This window comes from Chiloscyllium plagiosum, unplaced genomic scaffold, assembly GCF_004010195.1.
Source record: "Chiloscyllium plagiosum isolate BGI_BamShark_2017 unplaced genomic scaffold, ASM401019v2 scaf_13666, whole genome shotgun sequence".
Taxonomy (NCBI): domain Eukaryota; kingdom Metazoa; phylum Chordata; class Chondrichthyes; order Orectolobiformes; family Hemiscylliidae; genus Chiloscyllium; species Chiloscyllium plagiosum.
In genome coordinates, this window is record NW_025212495.1 from 1 (window position 1) to 7083 (window position 7083).

Genomic DNA, 7083 nt, shown 5'->3' on the forward strand with positions numbered 1-7083 from the left:
AGACACACTTACCTACACAAAACCATCCCCTTAAGTGTACTTTCTACAGACTGGTGAGATTGTCGCTAATGCATTTTCATCTCACTTGGATGACACTAGTACATGTTAACCAGGCTGCAACCCTTTTGTTCCATTTCAGATCTCAATCTCAAATTTAAATTTATGAGTAAATAAAATATTAATTTTAATATTATCCCCAATAGTAGTTCCTGACCTTAAGTTAGAGATTCCTCATTAATTTGCAAGGAATTTATTATCTCAGTGAATTCATTTTTCCCTCTCTCCTAGTTGCTGAGTATTTCTTTGACAGGTTTAAAACTGTTCCTTTTACACTATTTATTTTCCCTTGCGGCTTACCTTTTCCTCTTTTGCAGCTGTGCTTCTTGAGCCTCTTGCAGCTGCCCCTGTCCCTATTTCTTGCAACCTCCTCCCTCTAATTGCTGCATCCATAATATTTTCCAAATAGGTTGAACAATTATTCTGTCTGGGGTTGAAGACAAGAAGTGAATGTCAGAAAATTCTGGAAATGTTTGACTGGAATCTGGAATTAGCCAGTTGCCACCTGCTAGACACTTACAGTACAGCTCGACACAGGTATGTGATACTGACGTATGCCTTCTTTGAAATTTTTGTGTTCAAGTTATTGATATGAAATGGTGATGAAGAATATATTCCAATCCTTAGGGTAGAAAAGTGGAACAGCTGGTAACACATTAAAATCCTATCCTCATCCCAGTTCCCTGTTTCCTAAAGTGAACTGACAAATTATGTTTAGGGATAGGTCAATAGAAATGCAGATGCAAGCATTTAAGAGAGAATTTCAGTATACACAAAATCTATATTCTAACGAGAAAATTCTAGGAGTAGGATGCACCATTTGCAGTAAAATAATAAAGTTAAAAATTGTATACCTTTTTAAAAGTTTGATACTATGATTGGTGGCAGGTCAGAAAATGATAGTCTAGAAAAAGCAATAAAGACTGACCAAAAAAATTATTGAGGGGGAAAAATAGAGTACAAGGGAAAGCTAGCCAGAAATATTTTTTAAAAATTGAATGTTCATATAGACGCTTAAAAAGGGTCAAGAGTCGAGAGTGTGGTGCTGGAAAAGCACAGCAGGCCAGGCAGCATCCGAGGAGCAGGAAAATCGACATTTCGGGCAAAGGCCTTTCATTAGGCTTTTGTCTGAAAAGTCAATTCTCCTGCTTGTTGGATGCTGCCTGACCTGCTGTGCTTTTCCAGCACCACACTCTCAACTCTAATCTCCAGCATCTGCAGTCCTCACTTTAGCCTACTTAAAAAGGAACAGTTAAGAATGTGAATATTGGTTCTATAAAAAGTGAGTCCCTGAGGTAGAAAATAAAGAGACGACAAATGAATCCAGCAGTTATTGCGTTGGTCTTCATGTAAAAGATACGATGACATCTCGGGAATAGTTGTAATTAAAGAAATGGGAAGAAGGAAGTAAAAAAAAATTATAATGGTGAAGTGTTACTGAATAAATTGTTGGATTGTTGGGGGGGGTGGGGGGGTGAGGGGGGCAACATGTCACATGCCATCATGGAGTCATGCTGACAGCCACAGAAATGCCAGCAGTATTCCCTCATATAAAATGCCCTATCATTGAGTCCCCCTTCACATGGCCCGAATGGACATAAAATTGAAGTTTCTTCCTAAAGGGCCTGAACTTAGCATGCTTACAGGTCTACTTGGGTTCGTTTTTTAGGTCCTTCAAAAACCTTCAATTTTTAGGTCTTTACTGTTTATCCAATGGGCCCAAATGGACCCAAACGCACCTGAACAGACTATAGTGGACCCAAAAATCGGAATACTCTTTATCTGAAAATCCATCGGTCCCAAGGTTTTTGAGTAAAGGATTCCCAACCACCTGGAATGGAGGGGTGTCTTGTAGGATAAGATTGGGCAAGCCACGCTTGTATCTGCTGATATTTAGAAAAGTAAAAACTGAAACGTGTAAGATTCTCTGTAGGAGAATCTAGAACTAAGGATCTATGTATACAAATAATCTACATTTATGACAGAGATAAAGACTTTTTTCTCAGAAGGATGTAAGTCTTTGGAATTCTCTTCCACAAAGAGTGGTAGTAGCAGAGCATTTGAGTATTTAAAAGGCAGAGGTTGATAGTTTCTTGAAAACAGGGTGAAAAGTCATAAGTGTTAGATAGGAATGTAGAATAATCAGATCAACCATGATCTTACTAAGTAGTGGAGCAGGTCTGAAAGCACCTAATTCATATGTCCTTATGTGTGTTTTTATCTATTCTATTGAGACCAATCAAAAATATGTTGCACTATACTTTGTGTTATGCAATATTAATATAAAAGCATGAACAACACAACCTGATACAGCAGTTAAGGTTCTATGTCCACCAAGCCATTTTTGGGGTGCAGAGGTGTAATGCAATAATTAGTGGAAATGTCCCCATTTAACCTCCAGTGCCACACAAGGTTATTATTTCCCAAACATTTTGGTATCAGCCCAGATATATAGACTATTTAAGCATTTTTTAGCTGCATGCGCTGTCATTAAATCATCATGCCAGCTATTTGAATAGATGTCATAATCTTTAAATGGAATAAGGATTTAATGTACGATGTCTACACAACTGAGAATGATTGAAGTATTTGCAAGATGAACTAACATTATTTTGTCAATTTACAGGCGATAATTAGTTCTCAGTGGAGAAAATGAACTGAAGACATGACTGGTTTATTGCCCCAGTACCTGTCTTGTCTTGTTGGGTTGACTAAATATTGACCTGCAAGTGCCAGAAAGAAGAGGTATGAAATGTCCATCACTGAGTTCAACTCTCACACTAGTTGTGCATTCTGATAGTACTGGGAGATGGAAGTCAATTTCTGAAATGACAGTATTCTTCAAAAGCAACAGGTTATTTGTTTTGTTTTGATGAAAATATTTGTAATTTTATGGCATACTATAATCCAACAGCCTGCTGTGTGTACATATATATATATATAAAATTATATATAAATATATAATATAAATTTTATTTGAAAACTTGTTGACAGTAGATTACAGTTGTGTTTATATTTTGAATTTGTCGTATTGGATGTTTTAATAATTATTTAATTTGCTTTCCTAAAAGACAGTTGAATGATTCAGTTTAATGTTCTGGATTTCCTATTAAGGTAAAGTTTATCCATTTTAAATACATACAGAAATTGCAGCCTTTTAAAAGCCATCAACACTAGTTCACCGAAACAAAGTTTGAATTAAGCCAGTTATTCTAAATGTGTCAAAAGTATTTTCTACTTCAGTACGTTTAATTGCTGCTTTCTTGCTGCTGTTTTGAAATAACCTGTAAGTTGGAATAATAGATTTAAGACCTCACATAATTACAGTCAAGTTTTGGGTTTGTTCCCTATCCTCATTAGTCAGAGTAACATTCTGAACGTCATCATTTCAAGTCTTGAAGTTCCCTAATAACAGTAAGTTTAGCTTTTTATCTGTTCACCAGGTCAGCATTGGTGTTTCTAGCAGTACAGAGAGTAATAATGAGACAAGATACATGAGTAAAACTTGGCAGCAATTGTGGAAAAGTCTATACTGCATTTTGCTGACCCATTCCATTACCTCAAGGTGTAGCAACATTGTCTTGGGGAAAATTATAAAGGACAGATTAAATTTTGGAGGTGGTTGATTTCATCTGTATTGTAAATGGTGAGGAAAATTATTCATTCATTTTAGTTATGAAAACCAGAATAGTTGGGTTGGGGAAGCAACTAACTCAAGTTGACCATTGTTTATTTTATGGTGTTACATAGGCACTCTAATATATGGCAAATCACATCTGCAAAATGCGGCTAAATTTCTGGTTTTAATTTTATTATTCAGATATCCCTCCTTCCATACAGATCAAGTGATTTATTGCTTTCAGTTTATAAATACATTAGTCATTAAAAGGTGGTGTTCTCATTCTTGGCATCTGTTTGATTTTGAAGTGAGTTTTTGCCTCCTTATTTTATCCTTCACAAAGCCCACCAACATCCAACTTTGCAGCATCGCCTACTTAAACCCTTCTGACACTGAGAAACTTATCCATGCTTTTATTACTTCCAGATTCAACTACTTCATGCTCTCCTTTTAGACGTCTATCTTCCAAACAAAAAATCATTTTCAAATTCTGCTGCCTGTGTTATGTCATGAGCCAAGTCTCATTCACCCATTATGGCTGTTCTTAATTATTTACATTCAGTTTCAGTCTCTGTTTCCTGTACAGTTGTCTTTCAAATGATTTCTATGATCTGTTAGGTTTGCAATCCCTCCTCATTGTTCTTAGTTTAAATTCAGTTCAAAACTGAAAAAAATGGTATTATACTACAAAATCTAAATTGCAATTAGTTTGTAGAAAAATCAGTCTTGGCACCCTGTATAAATGTCAAAAAAACTGTTGTTGGGGTAACAAAGGATATTGTGAAATTCCCCTTCTGTTTAAGTTAATTATCCGTCCAGTATTACAAAGGTGCATGTTGCAGATGCGGCATTACTATGGGCTAGAAATGTATCCTTCTGAAACTGCAAGAACAGTAGTTCCTCTTTTCAGATAGAAAATGGGATTTTCCAGTTTTGTAGTTTTTAAGGTTCTCCATTAACTAGCTGAGAGATTGAGTGAACTAGAAGCAAATTTTTATTATGGTTCTATTCTAAATCTAGCTTCATTTTTAAGCGTGGGGAATTGAGGAAGTGATGTTTTAATCACACAATAGCTTGACCTTTAGCTGGGAGACCTTTCGAGTAGGTACAGATTTCAGCCCATATTCTCAAATCATTCTAACTTGCAGTTTCTGCAGGTATGACTAAGCCTGTATTATAGTTTATGTGGCCAAAGTAAAACTCAATATCCTGGGCATCACCGCAGTCTGAAGGAAGCTGTATGTGATTCAGAGTTCCAATTTTATTTTGTGTATTATTAACTTTTATCGGTTAGATTCAAACTGGGAGCTGTATGGTATTCTGTTCATCCTGACAATGGCAGTAACATTTGTGCTAGAATCAAAATTAAAGCAAGATTCCTAGCCTTTAATAGATTCTAAGATAATATCAATTAAATATGCCCTGTAGCTGGGCATATGCTCTTAAACGATATGAGATACTTTACAAAATAGAATTATCACCATTCTAATCCCACAGCAAGTCACTCTTTGAATTCTTACGTGAAAGGAAAGCTGCATTTTAGAAGTAGGAAAAGGTCTTGCCTTGTTCAAAGGGTTACTATACCTGAAGAGCACAATATTTGCACAATAGGCTGCAGCACGGTATTTGCACCCCCCGCCCTTAGTAAATAATCTTCAATTTCATTGGAGTGATTCCACAGTCCTGTTAAGATGCATTGACCACCTGGGGAGTGGATCAGGTAGATGAGACAAAACATCACACTTTATAATGTTTCTTCGACTTTTTCTACTACATATCTCCCACTTGGTGCCACATATTGTTTCATTCAAGTAATTAGTACAGGACAGTCTTGAACATCAATTGTTTTCATCACATCAAAAGTGTTATTGCAAAATCAAGAATCCAGCTCCAATTAAACCTATACTTCAGAGTTCAAAGTCAACTTGATTCATTTTTCATGCTGAATTTCAAGTTATTGACTGATAGCACAATAATGCCAGAGTTGCTAAAATGTTCTCTAAAACCAGAACTCTCTCTAACTTTTTAATCAATGGGCTAGATAGTATGAATAATATGCACTTCACTGCATCTCATTTAACCTTCCTTCATTAGCATTATATCTGATAATGCCCAAAATAAATGGTGCTGGAGAATGACTGACTGACTGCATTGGTCAGCTTTGGACCTAAAAACTGCCAGCAAGTGTCTTTGTAAGAAAAGTAGTATCATTTGGCAAATGGTCCACATGAGTGACTTAAAGATAAAATGTTGCTGTCATGAGCAACTCTGAGTTTTAAAGCAGAGAAACTAGCAAAGATTAAATTTAATGCCATTATGTATGGATATTGTGTCGGTGCTGGGGACTTCTGAGAAACTGAATACTGCACGTTTGTATAAAGTTTATTTTTCAGTTGTTTTGATGGGAGTCTGGTTGTTGCATGTCTTGTACTCAGCATTGCTTGGATTGCAACATTGTAATAATGCTACATTTGAGAAAAAAAATGTTAGTGTTAACTCAGGTCTGGTTGGATCCTTGCAAAACAAATAAAACTTGTGTATACTGAAACCTGAGGTAATTCCCTCTGTAATATAAGAACCGTATTGATGTTTTGCTTTGAATCCCTTGAATATTTGTAAGGACTGTACTATTCATGATCGACTATATCTGTACAATTTCACTGTAGCATCCATCAAAATAAGACTAAAGCTCACAGTTTTTTAATTAAAAAAGGGCATTAGTACATTGCTGCTATGTTTCTCCCATTTCACTTTCTCTTTGGATTGCTGTTTCATGAATCTATGTGTGTGAAGAGCACTCACATAAAAAGTTGGCCATGTTGAACCTGATACTGATGCCCATGACAACAGTAATAAATAAAATACCATATCAATACCTATAACAAGGTATATGTATAAGATATAAGAACTTATCTTATGTCAGTCCTTCCAGAATAAAACTATAGTATCATCATGTTTTTCTCCCTGATCAGTGCTGGCAATGCAATATTGGTTATATAAAAAAACCATCAGTGAAAAGATGTGAGCAGGGAAGGAGAGAAAATAATTTAGTGCTGCTTAGCAGAACCATTAGTTTGCTTTGACCAATCCAAAGAAAATATATAATATGGTGAGAAACACAATAGCATGTTCAAAGCATTGTATACATTGTGTTGTTTTCATAAAATAAAAAGTTTATTTCTGAAATAAATGAATATATGGATTCTATTTTATTCGTATTATATTCACTAAACTTACTTTCTGCCCAAGCCTGCAAGGGAAATATAATTTACAAATGCATATGCACAAATACAAGTGTTAGAACAATTGAGTATAAATCAAGATGTGTTTCAGTTGATTTTATACAGACTACATGGACTGGAATTTTAAAATGAATACTTGTCTTACAAGTGTGCTTTGGGTGAGAT

At 35.5% G+C, this 7083-nt stretch overlaps 1 long non-coding RNA gene across 1 annotated transcript; it reads left to right on the top strand.

The window, feature by feature from the left end:
* Positions 1-9: 9 nt before the first annotated feature.
* On the top strand, positions 10-6870 carry LOC122547401. The gene is made up of 2 exons (XR_006310992.1): positions 10-594; positions 2684-6870. It is a non-coding gene; the product is annotated as an uncharacterized LOC122547401 (long non-coding RNA).
* The last annotated feature ends 213 nt before the right edge of the window (positions 6871-7083 follow it).